General features: G+C 43.5%; 1 protein-coding gene across 21 annotated transcripts in view; it reads right to left on the bottom strand.

Annotated features, from left to right (window-relative positions):
- ncor2 (nuclear receptor corepressor 2) overlaps positions 1-15989 on the bottom strand; it is a 151907-nt gene extending 135918 nt beyond the window's left edge. For all 21 annotated transcript variants that reach the window (XM_083784860.1, XM_083784863.1, XM_083784877.1 and 18 more), the window contains exon 1: positions 15808-15989. The gene's annotated coding sequence lies outside the window, so the exon portion shown is untranslated. The remainder of the gene's footprint in view (positions 1-15807) is intronic.
- Positions 15990-25799: the final 9810 nt, after the last annotated feature.

The raw sequence follows: 25799 nt of genomic DNA, 5'->3' as shown, positions 1-25799 counted from the left end.
GTTCGTTTGTCAACGATAATCCAAACAGAAAGTTTACTCCAGCAGAGAACGAAGAATGGTGACAGTTTATTTGGATGAGCCCGGTCTCCTACATATTGCACACTGCACATAATACCCATTGAACTCTTTGTTACACAATGGATGTATATCCCCTCTTCAAACTTTGTGTACACCTGTATGTGCATAATATAATTCATATCGACCATTGAACTTCATGTTTACCTAAAGGCACACATGCCGTCTGATATGTTCAAATTTAAAAGTAGTTGGTGCATGACACCGGTGCAAAGTTAAGTATAGATCACCCACCCTATATCCTTATGTGTTTACCTGTTGAGCTGCTGTGCACATAATAGTCTCTCCCCTCATCGCTGACACCAGAAGCATGGAGGAATACAATAGGGAAATAGAATTAATTGAACCTACTGAATGGATAATAAATAGGACATTGTATATTCTATTGGGAAGCTTGCTTCAATTCAGAGAACAAGTGAAAAGATATATAGCAGGGCTCGAAAGTGAGTGAGTAGCGATGCAGTGCTCAGCAACATCCCGTACCGTTGTACCAATGAGTAGTCAACTAAACACGTTATTAGATTAGATTAGCATCAAGCGCTAGTGCAGCTAGCAGAGAGGGGGAGTGCAGTTGGATGACGGATGAGTGTTTTGCTACTTTTTTTGTCGCATAGCAACAATTACTTGCAGTGGCACTGATGCTCCCAATTATTTATTTATTTTTTGCGGCCAAAATTGTCGCAATATACCGCTCAGTAGTGATAAAGAACAGTTCATCCCGCCAGACTTCTATTTTTTCTCCATTCAACGTATTGTTTTAATCAAAATAGTTAAGACAAAAGATATAAGTGCAGATAAACCTCCCTCTGCAGCCCAATGGATCCAAGAAGTCCTGTCTATGTTAAAGTTGGAGAGAATTAGGTATAATGTCCATGGCTCACGAGAGAAGTTTGACAGAACCTGGTCTACGTTTATCTCATACGCTGAAAACTTTACATTCCCCTAAGGGGCAGACGAGGGCACCGGTGACCAGACCCCGTGCTCCGCTCCCCCATTGGGGACTGGAGATGATGAGACCGTAATGCACCTCCTATCCGAGGATATGATTGCTGGTGGCAGTTACTACCATTACCAATACTACTATTGACTAACAGTATTTTCTGTGTATGTATATGTGCATGTATATACGGGCGTATATATATGCATGTATATATTTTTTTCTTTTTACATATAGTATCTCAGTTTTTGTCCCTTTTTCTTTTTGTTCTGTCTTTATATTTTTATTGTCTCCACCAGGCCGAAGGCCTAGGGGGAGAGTATGTTTTGCACTCCGTCCGTCCGTGTGTCCGTCCGTCCGTCCGTGTGTCCGTCCGTCCGTGTGTCCGTCCGTGAGGAGCTAATCTCGGCCACCGTTAACCCGGTCGATGCCAAATTTTGCACACACACTCCCTGGATGCCAACGATGAACCTCTGCCCCAAACTTTCCAGAACGGCCTGTTATAGCGCCACCAGGAGGCCGCTTTGTGCAAAACAAGTTTTTGCACAGTACACCTACAGATTTTGTCCAAACATCACGCAAATTGGTACACAGTCTCTCTAGAGCCATTCAACGAAACAGGTCTTTCAGATTTCTCAGACTCCATCCTGATTGGCAAAATGCTGCAAATCATGAACACATCGCGTGATTTCCGTGAAATTGTGCACCCACATTCCCACTAGGCCGAGGACGAAATGCCACATGAACAATTTCAACTCAGCCTCAAGGTGGCGCTATAACTGGCCCAAAAGTGTTTTTACCTCTAACTGCACGGATCTGTGGATAACTTTGTATGCCAACTCCCTAGAGGCCAAGGAAAAACCTTTGTCTGGCATTTTTCACATCTGCTCTTTATAGCGCCACCAGGAGGCCCACACATGTAAAACACATTTTCTATTATTACTCCTTCAGATTTTATCCACATTTCACGCAAATCGCTACACATGATCTCCATAGTCATGTGATCAAGACAGCTTTGTTTGATTTCTCATATTCCATCCTGATTGGCCACGATTGGCTCCTACAGTTTTCAGGAGTAGCAAATGGCCACAACTCCTCAACGCAGCGTCCGATTGTGATGAAACTATGCACGCATATTCCCACTAGGCTGAGGAAGAATCCTGGTGGAGACCTGTGCCGATTGGCACTTTATCTAGTTTTATCTTCTGTGATTGTGTGCTATCTTATTGATTAATTTATATCCATAACGATTTCAGACGAGAGGACCCGCTGAATTGAACCATATTACTAAATGGAGGAAAATAAACTAACAAGGATTCCACCACTGATCAGTATGAGACAGACATGCTGGCAACTTTGAAATAGCCTACAACGACTACCGCTGCCATCTACATCGTGTTTACTTGCAGATGCTGCTTAATCCATAATTATTACTATTGCATTAGCAATCAGTGCCTGAATTTCGGTGTGGGACTTGCTTAAAATGTAATTGATTCCTGCAAATTGCACGGTTATAATGTGGGAGATTCCTGCATACATTTACAGCAAATGTGAATGTGGGTGAGTAGTGTACTGACTGGACACTGGCTCTGCGTGCACTCTCTCTAGACCCAATCTGGTCTGAGCCTACAAAGCTATAACAAGCCCCTCTCCCCTCCGTTGGCTATCCATCTTCATCTCCGTCTTTCTTCCCCCAATCTCTCTCCCGGTTTCCTGTCTACCTACTGTGATCTATCAATAAAGGCAAAAAAGCCCCAAAATCACACCTGTGTGAACTGAGCGGTGCAACTATGCTGTAATTGTTAGGTACAGTACTGTATTGAACTCTAGTGCAAAGTGCAAACCCCAGGTCACACAGCACTAGCTGCCCAACAGTGCCACCCCAGGTCACAGAGTGCTACTGCAGCAGTCTGTGAAATGAACATACATACACAGGGACGGACACACACACACACACACACACACACACACACAGCTGCTTATTGGAGCGGCTAGGCAGTGTAGGCCCCGCTCAAAAATATAATTAAAAAAAAGATGAGATTAGTTTCTCAGAACTGACAGCTAACAAAAAGGACGAGAATATAATTAACTGAAACTCACAAAGTATGTAATTTACAAAGCATGACATATCTAAACATTTGACCCCAGTGTGTTGTGTTGTGGTCAAGGTTTATCAGATCCAGTAGGCCTATCTGTATAACATTTAAAGCAAGCCTGTTCATCCGAGACACTTGATGAAAATGATAAACAGGCTTGCTTGTGTCAACAAAGCAGACTGACTGCTTGTGTTAGGGTTACACAATAATTGTTGACCTATAGACTGCATTGGCATACCAAAATGTGTGACCTACTACATTTATTGCGTACCAATACGCAATAAACAACACAGCATATCAGTTACAGGGAATGTTCATGTGTTTGACATCAGGGCCTGAAATTCAATTTTCAAAATGGGGGAAATTACCCCCTTATATGCGTCAGCTTGGGTTAAAGAGGTTCATCGTCAGTTTCAGATTACATTTTGTCACTATGCTCCAATTTTAAGGGGGGGAGGAAGGGGTGTGTGTGTGTGTGTGTGTGTGTGTGTGTGTGTGTGTGTGTGTGTGTGTGTGTGTGTGTGTGTGTGTGTGTGTGTGTGTGTGTGTGTGTGTTTTAAGGCTGTACCCTAGCCCTAACCATTTGTTTCTAATTCATTTAAGAAATAACTGGGGGGGGGGGCAGGCACTGGGGGGGCACTGTCTGGGGAGGCACTGGGGGGGCACTAGAGAGGCACTGGGGGGACACTGTCTGGGGAGGCACTGGGGGGGCACTGTCTGGGGAGGCACTGGGGGGGCACTAGAGAGGCACTGGGGGGACACTGTCTGGGGAGGCACTGGGGGGGCACTGTCTGGGGAGGCACTGGGGGGGCACTGCCTAGGGAGGCCTTAGTGTGTGTGTGTGTGTGTGTGTGTGTGTGTGTGTGTGTGTGTGTGTGTGTGTGCGCGTGCGTGCGTGCATGCGTGCGTGCATGAGTATGTGCGTGTGTATGTGCGTGCGGTGTGCGTGCGTGCCTTGAGGGAATGTATGACTGTCCAGTGTGTGTGTGTGTGTGTGTGTGTGTGTGTGTTAACTTGAGTATTGCAACCTTATGTGTCATTCTCTAGTCTCTCTTGTCCCCGTCCAACCTAATACCTCTGTGCTCAGGTGCGGATCAGGAAAGTCATTGCAGTGCTGAGGCACATAGAATTGTAGGCGATGAAGTGCCTTCGCCCTTCGGTGTTTCCACAGATCGATATATTGTGTCACTGTCTACCAACAGTACCAACAGATGCTGGCCTTTTCACTGATTCATCAGTGGCAGTATTTGTTCCTCAGATAAGGTCACTATGGAAAAATGCACAACCACTTCACAGCCATTAAAATATGTATTTATTCAGTTTGATAGAACCAAGGATCCGAATGTAACCTTCTTAACGTATAACTGTAGGAGCAGAAACCTGTCTTACATGTTTGAGGCAGTGGGGAGATGGGTAAATGGGTGTCCCAAACGGACCTTTGTCTATGGGGCGGCAGTGGCTCAGGGGTAGAGTGGCCGGTAGAGCAGCCGGATGGGGGTTCCCAGTTCAATCCCGGGCTCTCCCAGAGTTAGTGTCAAAGTGTCCTTGAGCAAGACACTGAACCTGGACTCTGGGGAGGCACTGGGGGGACACTGGGGGGCACTGGGGGGACACTGGGGGGCACTGGGGGGGCACTGAGGGGACACTGGAGGGGCACTGTCTGGGGAGGCAATGGGGGAACACTGGCTGGACACTGGGGGGACACTGGAGGGGCACTGTCTGGGGAGGCACTGGGGGGGGCACTGTCTGGGGGGGCAATGGGGGGACACTGGGGGGACACTGTCTGGGGGCAAAAAAAACGAATGGTTCAAGCCCATTAATTAAGATTCGAGTGCCAACCCTAACGAGCGAACCCAGAATGTTCGGGGACAGCCTTAGCGTGTGTGTGTGTGTGTGTGTGTGTGTGTGTGTGTGTGCTGTCTTTTATGAGAGGAGGAGCGGAGGTAATCGCTGGCATCATGCCAAATCAGACAAAATCCCATCATTCACAATACACAATGTACCAATCAGAGTCTTTGCACGCCACGAAACTTACAGCTACCTCGGACACAAATTTAATGTCGCCGGGGAGTGGACAGCGCAAGTGGACAAGATTGCGGCAGATTACACGGCCAGGCTAGACCTGATAAACTCCTCTCCTCTCCCACTGGTTATGAAGCTGGAAGCGATTGGGCACCCTGTCCAAAATACAACATCTATTTTCCAATGTATACCAAAGAAGGTACTGTATGACTTGAACAACAAAACTGCACAGCGAGTGAGAGAATGGGCTGTACAATATGAGGCGTGTGGATATATATGTCCATTCAATGTCCGGACCGGTACCCCGTGCCCTCCCTCCCATTTACTGTGGTATATGAAGTCACGGGTTGTGTGTGTGCCCAGGCTCTGGACAGGGCTCAAATTAGCCAATTGGTCACCCCTAGATCTCCATATATGGAGCTGGCCTGTTCTGACATCACAATCCGTGCTCAGCCAATCAAATCATCACAAATGTGGTACACTCAGACACACAAAGCTGGCTTTGTGTGTAACCAGACTCCATTCGATGTATGGAAATGCGATTTCTTTGACGTAGCCAAAAGAAGGCTGAAAAGTGGATCAAGAAATCATAACGATTTACTCATCGGGAGGTCTTTTGACAAATGAGTGTGAGCTTCAGTTCCTGAGGGATTCTCACAGCCCTCTACCATATTTCATGAAGAATGATAGCATAGAACTGCCAAATCTGCTAAAATGGCGGAATTGTTGCAGAAACAATAAGGCCCTTTGAGCTTGACCCCTAATAATAGTAATAACAACAACAATAATAATAATAAAATGTACTTATAATGCACATTTGAAACAACAAACAAATCTTAAAGTCCTACAGAAAACGTTTGCATAACATCATCACACCACAACTATAGAAAGATGTAAAAAGAAGAAAATCATTGAGCAAACCAAATGATGGGGCAGTTTGCACAGAGTCACCAGCCCACAGAATTAGAACTGTGTCTCTGTGTGGGTCCATGTTGAGGAGCTGTCACTATGTGTAATTGATGTATTAAGGGTCACACAGTTGGCAACAACAGGGTTGTAGTGGAGCTGGGGCAGTGTGGAGCAGCATTCTAGCAGAAAATAGCAGATCTACAAGCTCACAATGCTGCCATTTTCTAAAGTGTTTTTTCTAAGTGGTTATGGCCATTAATCATTGCACACCCTAATGTTTGCTCCAGCAGCACGAGCAATGGGGGCAAGGAAGAGATATTAGTTCATATATCAGCTCCTATTATCCATAATCTGTTCTACATAATATACCTTCTCGCCAAAACATTGCTCTGCACTCCATGGACATATTTTAGATTGTGGGGTGATATTAAAAATACACACCAAGCACAGACACAATGTGCAATAGCAGACACTTTTAAAATTCAGTCCTTGATCGGATAATAGAGGAGACATTGTCCTTTACAGGCATGCAAAATAGATAGGGGTGAAAAGGGTGACAATAATTGGTGCATGCCAAGCTGCATTACCGCTTACGTTACGTTACTTCTTTGATTTAGTTAAAGGGCAAGAACACTTAACCCATTTTGTGCCGGAACCCCTTTTGGTGTTAGCATTATGTTATGCTTTAGCTATTGAAAAATAGCAGATCTACAAGCTCATAGTGCGCTACCGAGTCGCTCGCTATGAGCTTGTAGGTCTGCTATTTTTTTTAACTGTCAGGATTTAGATTTTTAGAATCTGATCTCAGGTCAAAATGCTTTAAAGAACCGCACCATTCTTCTGTGCGTTAGAATCTGATCTCAGGTCAGAATGGGTTAATATTAATTCAAAATATGCTCCTCATTAGAGATCGCCCATGCACAGTTTTGCACACATAGGTTTCACGGTCTGCTCCGTGCTGTAACATCACTCCCTCTGTAAAACAACATGGGAGAATTATTTAGTCCAATTTTTGATATTTATTTTATTAAACTCTCTCAATAAGGTATTTCTGAGTCTCAATCTTAAATAAATCTTTCCATCGATTCATCCAATTCCTTCTCAAAACAAAAACAACAGTCGAGCATCACAGAGGCCCATTACCGTAATTCCTCTAACCTTGTGTATGGTAAGTCTTTACTGTACATCTTTATTTCTTATCCATCTCTGTTTCTGTTAAGTGTTACGTTATTATGAACTTTGCATCTTTGTCCCTTGTGTATTTTGAGTTTCCATGTAGTAGAATATCAGGTACAGTAGTTCATGTAGAGACACTATAGGCACAAAAAGGCACAGACCTCATACCTACTTTATACTCATACATACGTATGGGAATGAATCCTACTGATCTTTAAAATTGATGTAACAATTGGCCATACAGTACTATACAAATTCTGTCCATCTCTCATCCCCTTGCTCTCTTCCTCTTACACTTGTGTGTCGAATTTGAAGTCGGTGGGGCGAGCGGTTATTGAGTTACGTGGATTACAGACGTACGTACAGAGACATGGTGCATTTCGCACGCACACGCACACACACACACACACACACACACACACCTATAATCAGGAAGCCTTCCCACAGCAGACCAATTGTGCAATTACCTCCAAACTGGGCACAAATATTTCTCATGGGATTGGCCTTTGAACAGGCTACTTTTTCCCCTTTCAATTTGTATATATTTTTTTCATTTTGCATAAATTGTCCATTATTAAACCAGATTAAGGCCACTAGGGGCCTGCCCTAGTGTGTGCATGTGCCATCTACAGGGAGCTACAAAGCTGGCATCATCGGTATCGGCAGTTATTAAAGCAGCTGATGGGTCCCTTTTTTAGCAACTCTTCTTTTTCAATGCAAAATGCCAACACGGCTGCCGTGTGATTGTGAATATGGTCTATTGGACTGCTTCCTTACTTCCTTCACAGGTGTTACCAATAATACTAATTAAGGCTCTGTTCCATATAATGTAGCAGAGACTTTCCAGTGAGCCAAAATGTACAACAGCAGCACCCTGACTGTTTGTCCAGAATGGTACTCAGTATCATTGGTAACACCTGTGAAGGAAGTAAGGAAGCAGGACCATTTCTTGCCAATATGGCTGCTATGCATAGAGCCTATTATCCGTCCCAGCCCTGGACACCGATATAGCATTGAAGTGAAGTGGACATGCTGGCCAATCGTAGGTACTGCATCTCGAGCAGCACTGGGCCATAACACATGAACGCACGGACCAATACTCAACAGTGGCGGTGGTCGTTCATGACTCACACGCACGCGCGGCGCTCGTTCATCAATGTGCCCAAAATGGGTGGAGCCCACCACTTTTCCAACCCGGAAAAAGGGGTGAAAATGCCTCATGTGCTAGGTGAGCAACTCAACACAAGTGGATGGGAGGAGAAATCCAGTGCCGTCAATTATTTATAACTCTATGCCATTATCACTAAACCAATGTTTCCAAAGTCTCAGACTTGGGAACACATGGAAATGACATTGGGGAATCCTCTAACTCAGACACACACAGGGGACACAGAAAACGGCTATAATAAACCCAGACAGAGAAGCGGACAGTCATTCACCTAGCGACTGTCGAGTGATTTACAAAGCCATGCATTGCAGTTGTTGTAAAATCAGTGCTTGCGTGGGATGGTGGTTGGAGAGCGAGCCCATTCTCATTAGGATACGTACAAGCTGGTGGATGGATCTCGCTATAATAGTACAGTAAGTAACAAACTAACCATCCATCTAAAAGTAGCGACTACACACCCACGCAGCACAGAGGCTAATGCAAAGCAACGCAAACAAGCAGGAGTTTCTATGTCACTTATCATATGGAAATGATCAGTGCCAATGTAAACTGTGCTTGGAGGTTCCAACACACAAAAGCTTAAAACCAGTGAAGATGAAGAGGTATTTCCACTCACCAAACATCCAAATCACACTAATAAACCGGCAGTTTATAGCCTGTTAGCCTAATATTACTGTCCTCTTATCAAAAGACCCTACATTAAAGCCATAATCCTTAAAGCTGCACTATGTCAATTTCCTGTTCCGGATTTGAAGTTGAACCCGGTTTCCTGTGCAAGTGCTGAATTTTTTTACAATCGAGCTAATGGAGACTGCCTGCTTGTTCAGGGGATACATTGAATCTTGACCATCAGGTCAGAATTCATGTAAGATCCTGTGTCTAGGTGAGACATGAATGACCTTTGCTGCCATGCTGTGCATTGAACGGTCTACTATTGAATGTTGAAGGACCATTTAAAAAAGGCTACAAAAAGCACAACACAACATATCAAGCAACAGCAAATAATGTAATGTAATACAATTTGTTTTTATAGAGAACAACTGTGCATGTGTCTCTCCACTTTTAATTGATACCAATTGAGGTCCAACGGACTGAGGACCTCACCCACCAAACAAAAGCAATCAGCCCCTTTAACCATTGTGCTGTAAGGAAAAACTGCTCATCATAAATCCTGCCAAGGCCCTGGAGAGCTCCAGAGTGACAGGCCCAAGATCAGACTAGCTGCCAGACCCCATTAACCCCTGGGCTTAGCCCCAAAACACCCAGCCCCCCTTTCTCCCTTGTGTAACGAGTTTGGCTTCTATAATGTGTCCTAAATATGCCACACAGAAAGAGACAGACAGTCAAAGACAAAACGGAAACCTCCATGATAGGGTCAAATCAAAAGCCAGGCTATGGGCTACTTGGGAGAACTGGCATGGGAGGGACTGTGCTCTGCGTTGTCATGGCAATAAGAGAAAGGCAGTTCCCTTAAATGACCTTCCCTAAGCAAAAGCTGTGCAGCATCAGCCCCGAGCACTGCAGTCGACTCATAACTGAGGTGGCTGTGTGTCTACTTCAATGGCACAGTGATTGCGAGACTCATTAGCAGCATTACTGAAGACCAGCTGTGTTGGATCATACGACGCCACCTCTCTGTTTGAGTCAACCATAACATTCTCCAAGCACGCCATCTTACCAGGTGCATTCCACTAGCAAGCAAGAAACACCAGCTGGTGTTACTCATTCAGGCCAGTGAGAAGCTGGGAAGGAGGGATTGTGCCTGGGAGGCAGTTTCACAAATCCTCATATTTGCATATTTGCAATTCACATCACCCCAATATGTCTCCTCTGATAATCTTATCCACTGCCCAATTCATATTATTTATCTGTGGACCATTACTATACTGGGAAAACACAAAGGAAAGGAAAACTAAATCTAACATGTATGTATGTACAGTATGTATATGTCTATGAGCGATAGAGAAACATGAAGTGTAACCAGATGGTAGCCACTGGCCAGTATCACGTGTGGAGTCCCACAAGCCACAAACCTGATTCATCGTTTCATGCACATGAAGTCAAAATGACACTATTTGCCGTCTCTGCTACCATGCAGGCGCAAACCTGGCTGGCTGGCCGTGCACAAGAGTGTAACAGCAGCAACTAGAAAGAGTGCCTCTCGGGGCACAGGTCTCCACCAGGAGGATAGGGGTGTTTGTGATGTTTGGCAATCTTAGCTAATCAGGGTGGAATATGATAAATCAAACTTTCTTCATCACATGACTATAGAGATCATGTGTACCAATTTGCGTGAGATTTGGATAAAATATGTGCGACGAACATAAAGGAAGGTGTTTCGCAGAAATCGGCATCATGGTGGTGCTATAACTGGGAGATGCAGGGAAAAGGTTTTTCCATGGCCTCTAGGGAGTGCGCATACAAAGTTGTACACAGATCGATGCAGTTATAGATAAAAACAGGAATTGGCCTGTTATGGTGCCACCGTGAGGCTGATTTGAAAGAATAAAAGTGGCATTTCGTCCTCGGCCTGGTGGAAATGTGCGTGTATAATTTCACGGAAATCGCACGCTGTGTTCATGATTTGTGGCATTTTGATCGAAACGGAGCTTTGGAAGCCAAACTTAGCCAATCAGGATGGAATGACTATAGAGATAGTGTATACCGATTAGCATGATGTATGGATTAAATCTCTACGAGGAAAATCGGCCTCATCGTCGCGCTATAACAGGCCGGCATCGGCCGGGCCAACGGTGCCGGAGATTAGCTGGTAACGGACAGACGGACACACAGACGAACGGACATGCAAAACTTTCTCCCCATGCCTTCGGCCTGGTGGAGACAATGCTGCCACAGTTACATTAATGTGCCTCAACTGATGACTGGATGGGGGAGGTCTGACCTTTAGAGGGTCAGCTGAATTAAGCAGAAGGCTATACAGTCACTGTATAGTAGTAGCCTCTAGTAAGCCCAAAAGAATACATTAAATATAGTATTGTTGAATTGCAAAGGGCTTGTGCGTAAGCCGTAAACATCACCGTTTGTGTGACTCGTCTGTAAGAGATTGCAAGGATACCCAAATGACTGTGGAATGGAATGGAAATCCTGATTATTTTCTGGTAGGAGTCGTAGTAGGACCCCCCCGGCGCCAAGCCAGGGACATGAACAAATGACATGGCTGCAGAGCTCACACGGATGCAAGAACCAGGCATTAAATTAACTAAATGCTCATGAAAAGGGGAATGACCCAATGAAATAATGAAATAATGTGTTCCTCATTCAAAGCGGAACCACTCAGGACACACTAGAAGTCTGGCTGATACTGTACTCCAGCAGTGCGTAGTGTAGCTGTTAGGCAGTGAACTGTATTGTGCTGTTGTGACATCATTCATGTGGAACTTAACATACACACCAACACCCCTTTCCCCTCCCTAGTGTCTACTCATATCTAAAACAATAACACTGCTATTTGAGGATGATCTCTTTCGCCCAATTTCTAGTCACACATTGAGGTGTCACAATCTCAGATTTCAAAATGAACAAATGCAAAACATTGTTAAGTGACATATGAGAAGCAAGGATTTCTAACAATTATGCCTGTTAGGCTCAGATTTGTTTTTACACTTCTTTTATGAAGCAGTAATTACTGTGATTGGATAGGTCGTCTCATCTCACAAGTGTTCCCCAAGTCAAATAATCTCTTCCTGACAATAACATGAACAAGAAGAAGCTACTCCCCTTCTTAGTTCATAACTGCCTCTTGTTTCATAATATGAGCAGAAACTGACTCGGGAAACGTCTCCCTGCAGCACAACACCGACCGAACACAGGATAATCTCTCCCCACATTACCCTTTTGGAGACATCTCTCTTCACACTCTTTTAACTCTTTCTATCCCAAAGCTCTAACCTGTGATGTGCCTCAAAGACTCTTACAAGATATTAGACTTGGTCATCTCAATCCAGCCTTATGCAAACTGACCCCATTTAAAAGTGAATTGACAGATATCAACCAATCTCATTGATTTGCAAAAAGCCCCTTAAGACTAACGTATAATTTCAAATGCCAATCAAAGGAAACTGGTCAATTGTAATAACCACAAGTGTCTCTGACTACTTTTCAAATATGCTCTGAATGACATTTTCATTTCATTACCCTTGCCTTTCATTATAATTGCTTGGGCATGGGTTGTTCAGCCTAACACAACAATAAAATACAGGTTACTGACCTTATTAACCAAGATATTATGAGCAAGATCCCCATACCAATATTCCCCTATACTGTTACTGTTACAGTTTTGTGCCTTTACTAATAATTACTAATAACTAACTAGCCTATTACTTTAAGCTAACACACACTAAACTAAAAGATAAGATAAACTTGTATTGATCCCTGTGGGAAAATTCATAGGTGTAGTAGTAGCAACAGCAGTAAGCGTGAAACACAGTATAGGTACAGGTAAGTGTAGTCACTCATTAGATAATAATAAAGATAAAATAACTGAGTTAATTCGCCAAGTTAATATTCTCTGTGCATAACTGTAGTCCCAGGTTTCCAGAAGGTGGCAAACCTGTTTCCCATTGTTTTGTTATATTGGCTCAGCAGCAGATTTAAACCAGGAAACACGTATGACATCTTGCATATGTGTGTCAAATCTGCCGCCGACCCAATCAAACAAAACTTTGTAAAACTGAACCCGAACAATTAACGCTAAACTGCAGTTATGTACCGGGCTTTTACGAGACCCTTTCTCACTTGCACTGAAAGCCGTTAATCGAGTGACAATGTTCCATGTTGGTGTAATGTGTGAACAGGAGCCACTGAGCCAGACAGCCAGTGTTCCGTTTTATTTCATTCTGTCCACACAATTTCTTCGGTCAAAACTGTGCTTTTTATTTGTTTAGTTTTTACTAAGTGCAAGTGACTTGAGTCATTTCTTGTTTTAAACTTTACAGCACCACTGGCGTCCGGTTCTTCCTAATCTCATGATGTGGAGAGAGGAATACCTCTGCTGGTGTGCATTCAGCTTAAAGGGCTTTTCACACAGCAAGCGATTGACGTGTAATTCACGTTCAATGAGAGCCGGACAGGCAGTTAGGGAGGCGCGGGCAATCTGACAGGTGCATTGACAAGCCCCCCATGCTCAACTCACGCACTCGCCTGCCACTCAAGAAGAGCTGAAATGTGTTGAGCTGCAGCTTCTCTACGGTTTTATGCATTTATAATGTGTCTATTCACACAAGGAGTGCAGTGAGCCCACACGGATCCAAGTGAGAACACAGGTGCGACAATTTGTGTTCATCCCAATATAATATATATTTTAAATCCCCAAATAACTAGTGTTGTATGCTAATAGTTTAGACAGACAGTACACCTCGCACATGCATTATATATTGTTAACAGTAATCTAATGTTAACAGAACACGGACAGAACTTCTGGCTATTTTATCTCCAGCAATGTAATATGGACATATTGGGAAAGGGGCTATGTACATTCTATCAATTAGTAAAAGAATAAGTACAATCGATCACCAGAGTGAATATGCATGAATGTATTATACACATCTATTGCAGTGATTATGAGACTGATATGTACAGTGTCAACCAGCCTTCTGTAGTATCTGGATAACACTGTTTCTCAACAGGGAATATTCATTCATATAATTGACCTCAACAATGAAGTACAGTATATAAATGAGTGAATACAACCAAGTCTCACGTTTCACACAGATCACAAGTGTGACAAGTCTGACATTTTAAAGACATGTAGATATTTAAGTGAATATGACAATCCTTTGTGTGGTTCTGGTTAATATTTGTAAGAATTGTGACAGACACATCCGAACATCATCATACATAAGTCCCCAGGACTTTTTAGTGTTATCCTTTTAGCTCAGCTTTCTGACTGTGCCTCATGCTGTTTACATTTCTGTCTAATAAAGCAAACATCAATCATATTTAAATGAAATGCCTGTTAATGAAATTTTTGAATACAGCAGAATAAGTCTGAAGGTTCCTCATTGTGAGTAAGAACCACAAACCCCCACCGGTTCTTGCAATAGCTTTCTGATGGTGTTCTGTTAACTTCTGCATGACATGACTGTGTTATTACACTGTATTTGCTCATTTTGTTTACAGATTCAAATACATCAGTTTGTTTTTATCCCATATAGCTGCTGTTCAAAAAAAACAAAAAAACATTCGCTGTGCAAACAGACAATTAAGCCCTATATCATTTTAATAGTAGCTTATAAGCTGTTAACTAACACTGGTTAGCCATTATAGGTGGGCTCATCCATAACCGCAGCCAAGCTAAGGATATCAGATGCAGTAAGCAAGAAGTTATAAGTCAACAAACGACAAATCTTGTGTACCAAACGTTAGCTAACATTTTGTAGCAAACTACCCAATACCCATCCATTGACATGTGTGTAGTGTAACTGTACTAGCCTAACTGGACGTGAGGCTAGCGGACTGGCTAGTGATAGATAGCCTATTCTGATTTTTTTTAAACACACACACACTTTCTCCAAAAACGAATGCATTCTTTGTCACGTAGACATGAGGATTCAAACACTTACAACAACCACTGGTCAGAGATATTAAACTTGGATTTGTTAGATCCAATGTTTACAAACGTAGCTGCCACATACACCTAAACAGGCTAACCTAGTGAAAGAAATGTCCAATTGGACATAATTCACATGGCACACATATGCAACCATGCCATTTTATTTGCAATTCATTCTAGTTGTGTTTACTTTAATGTGTAACATCATGTTGAATAAAGCCACTGCTTTTTGACTGTGTGGTCTCTATAGTCTAACGCCACAGCTAGCGGTTAGCCCCAGTTAGCCATGTAGCACGTGTTCTTGATTTACAAAAAAAATAAAATAACCAGCAGCTATAACGTTAATGAGCCAGCCGATAAAAGGAACGAGACCGCCGGGGCGGTGCGCCTGGTTCTTTAAACATCGGACTATCTATCACCATTCACAAGGTTCTATCTCTATGTGGTGAAGATAACACCAAATGTATCACAGCAGCGATGTTTCCGTTCCAAAGAATAGCATACTACTACTTCGTCGCACAAAGCGTGTCGCTTGGAAAGAAAAATAAAATATTATGTTCTTTCAACTGATATAAGTGACAATTTCTTCGGTCAAAACTGTGCTTTTTATTTGTTTAGTTTTTACTAAGTGCAATGAACGAAGTGTCTAATGTCTGACTATTAGCCTTCAAGCAAACCCCCCTCGCACACACACACTGACACACACACACTGAACGGTTCCACTCCCAATAACAAGAAGACAGTGGACCCCCACCCCCACCCCCCTGAACGGAACCAACGACAGCCAGTGATGGAAGCTATAACCTCAGCAGAAGAAGAAGAAGAGGGCGTTCGTTCGGCGGTGTTCTCTTACGGTTAATATCCCCCAGTCCTCGTCAAACGTCCCCCGTTATGCCAGTAAGCGATTCCCCCTCTTCGAATGGACGTCCTCTTCCGGAGATAATCCACATAAAAGAGTAGTTTTCGCTCTCATTAATGCTCCACACTGGCTGCTTTTTACGTCGCGTCGGTTCCAGCACAACACAGTGCTCTGCTCGCCTCTACGGTCGATGATGACAAGCCCGTACGTACGGGTCTATGGGGCTGAAACGCCTCTCTGGATTCAGCTCTTTCAATAGGTTGTATGCTCTGGCGCTCTCTCGCTCCTCCTCCTCCTCCTCTTACTGTACTGAGTACTGACTGATGCTTTTTATAATCTGTCGTATACCACGGAGTCGCGTGCCATAAATAGGCAGCAGCAGATCTACTACAGTACAAACTCAGCTTGTAGATCTGCTATTTATTTCATCATGAGGCGAAGTATAGGATAAAGGCTTCAAGTTCAAGGAAGGACTGTCTGATGGCAGTTACACTTACACAATGGCAGTTACAGAACCACAATGGAAACAAAGCCCATAGGGAAATTTGTGTCAATCCTTTTAGCATAATTATATAATCATACCACTATACTATTTGCAAACTGTTAAGTATTGAGTATTCAATAAAAAAATCACACTTGTGTGATGCGAGGGGCACTCTTATCATCATACATCACATTCCGTGCTCAGCCAATCAAATCATCACAAATGTAATTCTGGCCAATCACTTTTGCCCCCCTCACTTTTATCCTCAATAGCCTATGTACTTTGCTCAGCCAATCAAATCATCGCTATGGGGTGATCAGCCATTAATCATCAGCCAAATTGTGTTCACACAAACCCTCAAAGCTGGGCATATATAGGAGGGCCCTCAAAAAAAGTTTCCACTAGAACAAGTCAACACTTCACAGCAGTGTGTCTGTCTCTGGTGGAACCTCTAGGCCTATACTACAGTCAATGGGTGTGACAGATTTGTGCAAGGTTTATGTGTTATCTTTAATGCATTGACTGTAATCCTGGCTTAATATATCGATGATACATCCCTGACTGACGGCATTGTCCCACCCACACTCACATTTAGCAACGTTGTATAAAATAATCTATTAAATAAATCTTTCATTTATTTGTGCGTGTGCGTGTGTGTGTGTGTGTGTGTGTGTGTGTGTGTGTGTGTGTGTGTGTGTGTGTGTGTGTGTGTGTGTGTGTGTGTGTGTGTGTGTGCGTGCGTGCGTGTGTATAACACAGACATACACGGTATGGTGTGTGACATTCCGTAAGGGGTCATTTCAAGCACTGACACTACAGGATGTCTACATCTGTGCTGTTTGATGCCTAGTGAGACATACAAGCTGTGAATACAGTGACTTAACATTGAAGAATTGTATTTTGGAAGATCACAACATCCCATGCTGTGTACATAGTTGATGACTTTGGTGAGGCCAGTGCCCTCTTAATGGTCTGAAACGGTAACCTCTGGTTCATATTGCCTTCTGGTTTCTAAAGCCAACACCGCGATCACAGCTCTTTCAGTGGCATAAATCACTACTTTGTTGTAAACCAGTTCCCTGAAATGCAATTTGTCCAAAAAGTTATGATAATTATGATAATTTACACCGTTTTAGTTTTGTCAGTCTGCACTGTTATCCTTTTTAATTTCAACTCTTTGTACAGTTTTGTATGGTTTATATTATGTCATTATGCTCAGACAAGCTGCTAACAACCTTTTATACTTTGCCATGAAACTGCTTTGGCACGTTTTTAAGCATGTTTTTTATCTCGACCCATTTCAGCGTTAGCCCACTCAATGATGTCAGATGGGTTTGTTTTCCTTCTCTGTGTTTTTCTTTCTGCTCTGTGGTTTGGGAGACCCCTCTAACCGCCAGCATAACCACCATCTCTCTCCATCCAGCCGCCACAGAGCAGGAAAGAGAACTGTTTACTTCAGCTGGGCTTTCCTGGACCCTGGCGTGTGTGCCAGAGTAATCTATTCCCATCTTTGCAATGCCCAATTAGTCAGCTCACTGATAAAGCACAAGTGTTTTTCACTTGCCAGTTTCGATGTCCACGACTCCACAGCTGTGCCTCATCTGCAGCCACAGCCCTCTGTAAGTAATAGTATTGAGTGGCGCTGTAGACAAAGCAAGCCATACATGGAGAGAGGAAACTAAAACGTATACAAATATGTGTTGTTTAGAAAAGAATTGAATATCTGATGGAGGTGGAGGGAGGTTTGATGTTGCAGAACATTTTGCATATCATTATAGGTTAGACCGTTAGAGAGATGAGTTCCTCTGAATGAAAGCCACAACTTGAAGTGACTGTACCAGATAAGCAGACTTGAGATGTCAGACATGGCAAAGGCTGTCAGCTGACAGAAGCACCATTGTCATTAAGTCATTCATGAGGAGCAGAAAATCGTTTAGAGAAGAGAGAGTTGGAAGGAAAAGCCTCATGTACTGACTGAGGTAAACCCTGATCAAACCCCCCCCCCCCTACACACACGTACACACACACACACAAACACACACACACACGCACACACACGCGCGCGCGCACACATACACGCACACGGGCGCACACACAGTCACAGTAGCAGATCAGCTTCGATTTCAATTTCGAATAGTCCCCTGACAATGTCATCTTCTGAAACTGTGCCTATTCCTAAGCATGTGATCCCTATACTGTATGTCAAAGTCAATTTCATTGGACTTCAGTGGCAGTACTATAAGCTTATTATTGTAGGATCATGATAATTACATCCCATAAAAATATATTTGATGGTGAAACATTTGAGTGCAGTGCGCAGTGCATCACCATTTGTTTTCCAGCTTCTACTTGTACTTAGGCTTGTGTAGGCTATTGTACAATTTATAAAAATTCAAAGATTGCTCAACACCCCACCCCCAGATTATAAAGAAGTTGACACTGACTGAGGTACTCTGCTTCAGCTCAAATGTGATTTTTAAATGGAGGTGATGGATTCTTTGTGGCATGTGCTTCTATTTATAACGTTGTTATAATTACATGCCAGGCTCTTCCTTTGGCTGTGATGTACATTTTGGGCCAGACATAATTCAAATCTGTCATTGCTGGCATTTATTATAGTCATGGCTGGGTTTGAGTCAAGCAGTCTGGGGAAAAACCTTCCCACTCTGATATTTGAAACATAATCAGGATGAAAATAACATGAAGTGAAAGACAGAGAGAGGCGCACGCACGCACACGCACACGCACACGCGCACACACACACACACACACACACACACACACACACACACACACACACACACACACACACACACACACACACACACACACACACACACACACACACACACACACACACACACACAGAGCTATTCTAATTTTTATCATTACAGTTGAAAGTGGCTGGTCATGTAGCAGATCACTCGGAGATCAAACTATGCTTGTGTAGTAAGCCAATGATCATAATTCATTCACACCCACATGACTGCACCTAACTGCTTCCTACCCACAATAGAGTATTTAAGATACAGCATCACACATTGGAGAACCGAATGACCGCCTGCATTGTTGGAATTCCAGCTGTTACTTCCTACGTCTATCCACACCTGGCCCCCTGCCAACACGAGAGCACACTCGATACCAGCATTCTGTCCTTGCTTTCCTTTTTATTAAGATCATATGTTGCTTAACATTTACTGTAGAGACAGTTTGATTACTTCCAGCCTCAATGGAACATTTATTTCCAAAAAGTTGGATTTGCTGTCTTTTGGTTGCATCACACTGTAGCCCTAAAGACAGTTTTAATCAGCACCAGGCAGAATATTATTTAAAGGACCATTTCACCACTTTTCAACCTATCTTCATATAATAGGTCCTCACTAATAATCATGGTAAAATGGTGAATTCTTTTCTACTCTGTCTGTGTCTCATAGGAGGGCTGTGGGCAGTTCAGAAACGGTCTTCCAGTGACATCATCGATGGGGAATACAAGCTAATAGAAACTGCAGGCTTTCTAGTCCTGAAAAGTTGCAATGCGAAAATGGAAGCCATCGTTCTCACGATAATGAAAATCTAAATATTTTTGTAAAAATATATTGTTTAAAAAAAAATCTGCCTAATGATGATGTCACTGGAAGACTGCCCACAGCCCTCCTATGAGACACAGACTGAGTAGAAAAAAATCGTGCCATTCTTTCATGATTATTAGTGAGGACCTATTATATGAAGATAGGTTGAAAAGCGGTGAAGTGGTCCTATAAATGTATGAATTGCTTAGTGTGCTTGCTTTATTTATTTTCGAATAGCCTTAGAAGTGGACACAGCATGCTCAAAATGAGATTATGTTTTCCTCAATCAGTTTGCCTACACTTTTTGCCATTTTATTTGACTATTTACGGTGCCATATAATTAGTCACTGTTTCAAACTATCCTATGCTACACAGGCTTCCTAGAGAGTATAGACCTTGTCAGTGGAATTGGGTTGCTAGGGAACAGCCAGATACTGATATTCACAAACACTGTGTCAGGAAATAAACTTGGAACCATTTAGAATGTTTATGTTGTCAACTGTGAAAATGTTTATATGAATGCAAATATTTGGAATTAAGGATCTTTAATAGTGTCACATGTGCTGTGCATTCGTCTTGGCAATTATATTTCTGGTGTTGGTGTGGCTGTTGTGGGCGTGGCAGACGCATTTGCACTTGTCCCACATCCAAGTGGACCCCTGTAATGAAACTGGCAGTGGTACAGCCTCGCTGGAGCTGAGCTCACTCAGCTCAGTGAACCATCTGTTAGGTTGCATGGAGCCATGCAGACTAAACTAGGGTGGATCTTGTATGGATACGTTCCAATGCAGCAGTTATGACATTAACGTTTGCTATGAAATACAAAGACTATCCCATCTAATCCCTCTTTCTCTGAGAGTCTGTAGTCTCTGTTTGTCTACTGTCTGTGTTGTCTCTCCCTCTCTCTCTCTCTCTCTCTCTCTCTGTGGTGGGAAAAACATGCAATGAACTTACAATTTACTGCCTTTCATGCCTAGTGCAGGTTTTTCCGGCTTAAAAACAAGCCATGGAGACATGATACAGCATAATAATGTATGAATGTCAAGGTTTTCACACAGAGCTCATGTTTTGGCCATGGTAAGACACAGAGGTAAAGAAATACAAATATTGCCCAGGCGGTGGCGTAACCGTCTGGGCACCCGACTGGTAATCCAGTCGCAGTGTGCCGCGGGTTCGACTCCCGAGCCCGACACGGCCTTTACTGCATGTCTTCCCCATCTCTCTCCCGTTTCCTGTCAGCCTACTGTCTGTCCCTTCAAAAAACCAATAAAAGGTGTAAGCCGCTAAAAAATAAAAATATTGAATATGTTTATTCTCCTTTTTTTATCCCACGATTTTTGGGACTGTAGTATGGGCGCTGATGATGCAGAGGAGAGAACACGCCCACAGCATTTCCGGCGGGAATCGAATCCAGAACCTTCTAGCTGTGAGGCGACAGTGCTACCGACTGTGCCACTGTGCCCCTATACTTTATGTTCATTCTCTGATGAAATGTTACAACACCAACATACAGCACCACCAATGACAAAATACAGACAATGATTTATCAGGTCTTGGAGTTCTCAATGGCATATCTTCTTGAGTTGTGTGGAGTAAACTTGTCACTTGTCAGTGTTGCAAAAGTAGTGATAAAGGTGCTGAAAATCACAGTGGTATACTTCGCTCTTTCACCTTCATCAGTCTGAAAGCAGTAACTCTCGCCTTCCATTACACTGGATGACTGACAGAGAGACTGTGGTGAAGATAAGCGTTCGATTAGCCCTTTCAGTGTTTCAAGCTCACGGGCGCACAAGGACACTTTGAAGGCTTCCTCTCTTCTTCCTTCAAGGACAAATATAATTCTGTCTGCAGCTCCTCGCTTTAAGTGACCGCGCCATAAAGCCCAGAGGTGAACTGTTGCTGCGAAGCCAATTCAAACAGAGCCCCGCTAGAAGTGCTGAGCTGTCTCTCTTTGCATAGCACATCAGCAGAAAGGCACACGGATGGGCATGCACCACTGCTGTCTAAATTTGTTTAAAAGCCAGCCAGCACCAATGCCTTCACCTGAGATCTTTGCTTGAACACATGCTACCTATTCAGCCCTGATGTCAATTTCATGATACTGAGTTGTGGGTTCACTGGCTGCTCACATCTTTGCTTCCCCATAAACTAGAGCGCTTGGCAAGCACAGGGTTCCTGGGAAGATATGTGTGGGAGGAGAGAAGGTAGGATTTCCAGGAAAAGGGAGGGCAAAAACAAGGACTGGAGTGTATATTGGTTGCCATAGCACCATATAGGAGACGTAGAAGAAGAATGGCAGCGTTTTCAGTGGGAGGATGGGAGGGGAGGGGTCCTGAAGAGTGCAAAACCCCCATAAATAAAGCTAATGAAATGGTGGTTGAGTCTGGAGAGAGGTGGAATGGCTGGTTGGGTCTCACCCACTGTCTGATTTATTCTCAGTGTCCCTGTGAGCACAGCGGGGCGATCCATTACCTCACCTCATCAATAATGTCCCGGGGACAGGGGAAAAGGTCTGCTTTCCACACTGACACCCACCCCAGAGACCAGCTATGTTGGGGGAGGGAAGTAAGGCAGCGTAATAGAGAGCAAAAAAAATCTCAGGGTAGGGTGCTTTGGGGAGCTGTGTAGGCCAGGGGACTTGCACCATGAACAGGACACACAGGGACACACCCACAGTGTAATGTAATAGATGTACTGTATAGTGTATACAGCAGGATCAAGCAGGTTCAGACAGGCTGTTTGGATGGATTCATTTGGAGTGGTTTGTTCTAAAACAAGATAGGCCTACTCACACACATTTTTAAGCTATTTATAGATGATATAGTTTAAAAAAGATCATAGGTAAAATAGATCCTCAGTAATACTCTTACTCTATCATCTTCTAATCCTCTATACTTTGAAGATATTGAATGATGTACCTTGCCAAAAAGTATATGCTTGTGTGTGTGGGTGTGTGTGGTGTGTCTAGTTATTGCGGCAGAATACTATGAACTATAGGTCACGTCATATATGGTTTCCAGTCCATTACGCATTGTGACGGCACGCCTCGTCACGCCTACAATCCCTGTTATGCACACATATGGAGATCCCTGATGTCATCAATATTAAGCCCATATATGGGAATATCGTGAGTCACGCCTCGTGACATCACGATGGCCATGAACCCTGTCAAAACCATAAACTCACTCACCGGGCCCCCAGTACCACTATGGACACATCCGAAGCAAAATGTACAGATTTTCAACAACTTTTCATCAGTAAGGTCAATAACATTCAAATAACATGGCCCCACCCACACACGACATAAACAACACACCGGTTTGCTCATCCATATTAGACTTTCAACCAGTGTCTCTTCCAACCCTCATCAAACTCATCTCCTCCATGAAAACTGCTACCTGCCCACTTGACACCACCCTCCTGAAGGAGGTTGTTAATACAGCCGGCCACCGGTCACCGGTACAGTTTCAACCTGCTTTAAACAAGCAGTGGTCCAGCCTCCACCCCTGTAACTACAGGCGCATCTCAAAACTGCCATTTCTCTTAAAAGTCCTGGAAAAAACTATTCTCATGCCCTACATACCTAAACCAAAACAACATCACAGAAACATTTCAGTCAGGCTTCAAAGTAGGGATGTCCTGATCGGATCAGGTGATCGGAAATCGGAGCCTGTCATTTTCAAATGATCGGGATCGGGAGAAATACGATTTTCTTTTTTTAATTCAATAAAATAGTGTGTCTAAATAGGCTTGTGTCTAATGTAAATCTCAACAATGATATTTTGTGAAAACTGTCATGTTTATGCTTGATGTTTGTCCTCCTGGGGGACTAGTTCCAGCAGTGGCAAACACTTCTCAAAGATCATGCAACAAAGACGTGAAATAGACCCATGATGAAAACAAAGGAATGCAACCCCCCCACTATGCAATGTATGCATGATAATGACATAAAAAATAATCCACAATGACAGTCCTTCTATAGTTCTAATAAAAGTAGTCACATATTTTTGCCTTTGAATAATTGAAAGGCAACAGACTAGACTAGAGTGACATACATTTCTCACATGGCATAAGTGTATAAGTGTATAAAATATAAATTGGATCGGGAAAAATCGTTATCGGAATGTCTCAAAATCAAATGATCGGAATCGGATCAGCAGCAAAAAAACGTGATCGGGACATCCCTACTTCAAAGCCAATCACAGCACAGTCTGTACTACTAAAGGTGCCCTTTAGTGCAAGGTCGCTTCTCGCAAGGTCATTTCTCGCAAGGTCGCTTCTCGGCCTCAGGGCGTCTTACTGTCATAGTTATATATATTCCATATGTTGATCCTACCCCACCCGTCCTTCCTGTTTTTTTTAATTTTTTAATATATATATATATATATATATTGTATCCCACGATTTTGTAACCCATTTTTCACCCCTGTGTCAATCATCTAATGTGATCCTGGGCTCTACACACCCTCCGCCAACCTGGGGAGAGCAACGGACTTAACTCATGTTTCCTTCATGCTTGAGTGTCCAAGTTGCTCCTTTACACCTGACAGGCGGGAGTTTCCCTGGTTGGACGTAGTGCGTGAAAGGAACACGTTATTCCAACCAGTTCCTTTCCCCTCCATCAGGCGCCCCGGCTGGCCAGGGGGAGGCAGTTTAGAGACCAGGATTACTGCATGTTTTTGTGAGGGTACCTACCCTAGGGGACATGGGGAGAACATGCAAACTCCACACAGAAAGGCCCTTTCGCCAACCCCGCCTTCGGGTATGGGCACTGATGACGCAGAGGAGGAAACACGCCGCCAGCACCCACAGCGGGAATCGAACCCAGGACCTTCTAGCTGTGAGGCGACAGCACTACCAACTGTGCCACGTGCCCCCCACCCGTCCTTCCTGTTCTGACTGATCTGACCTCATCAAACCCTGTACACTCCATGGCTCCATGGCCAGTACAGAATTCATTCCATATATTTATCTGACCCCCCATGCCAAAGCGCCAGCGCTCGCCCAGCAGTCTGCTGTCACCCAGGTGGACGCATGAACGTGACCTCGCCCTAAAGGGCTCGCCCTCAGGGCGTGTTACTGGTATAGTTAGTTATATAGTTATTATTTATTTTTCTGGTTCAGTAATATCCAGAGAACTATTGACAGTGATAGTAAAAGCAAATAGTAAACTTTACAAAAGGCTTTTTGAAAGATATACCCTTTCAAATAATTCATAATAAAAACCACGTCTTCAATCTAGGTTTACACATGACTTAGGTCATAAAGACCTTAAACATTGTAGTGATGCTGCAAAGGGCCTCCACCATGGAACAGACAAAGGGTATAAGGTACAGGAAATGGTCCCTCATGATAACAGAGAAGAGTGGAATTAAAACAAGACGTGTAACAAAGATAGCAAGGCCTTGGAAGTAGTCTATCCAGAAATGAGGTGAAATGTCAACAGAGCTTATGAGCCAGGAGGGAGCTGATAATGGCATGCGATAAGAATGTAATGTGAAAGCAGAAATAACGATTGAAGTTTTGCACTCTCCCTCTATTTGCGCTTGCACGCACGCACGTGTGTGTGTGTGTGTGTGTGTGTTTGTGTGCGTGCGTGCATGTGTTTGTGCTTCATACAGTGAGATCACAAGGTAGTGTAGTTTCTGTCAAGGCTGAGTAACACACCCTAAGGGAAAAGCCTTTCGGCAGCAACACAACCAAAGGCAGAATACTAGACAGTCAAACACACCATGGAAAGAAAGACACAGAGTAGAGAGTACGCTTGCTGTCAGTCATTTCTGTCTCCTCCGGTTCCCTTCTCTTCACCAGCTGTACCAGTATGTTTGAAGCTTGATCATGCCTTTCAGTGTTTGTTTGGCTGCCTGACATCTGCAATATTTCCCAATTTGCACGTCATTCTTAAAGACTGCATGCCCATACGATGTGATTTG

The sequence above is a fragment of the Protomyctophum parallelum genome, assembly GCF_964188405.1.
Source record: "Protomyctophum parallelum genome assembly, chromosome: 15".
Classification (NCBI taxonomy): domain Eukaryota; kingdom Metazoa; phylum Chordata; class Actinopteri; order Myctophiformes; family Myctophidae; genus Protomyctophum; species Protomyctophum parallelum.
The sequence above is the reverse complement of the archived record's forward strand: the minus strand, read 5'-3'. Positions and strand labels throughout refer to the sequence as shown.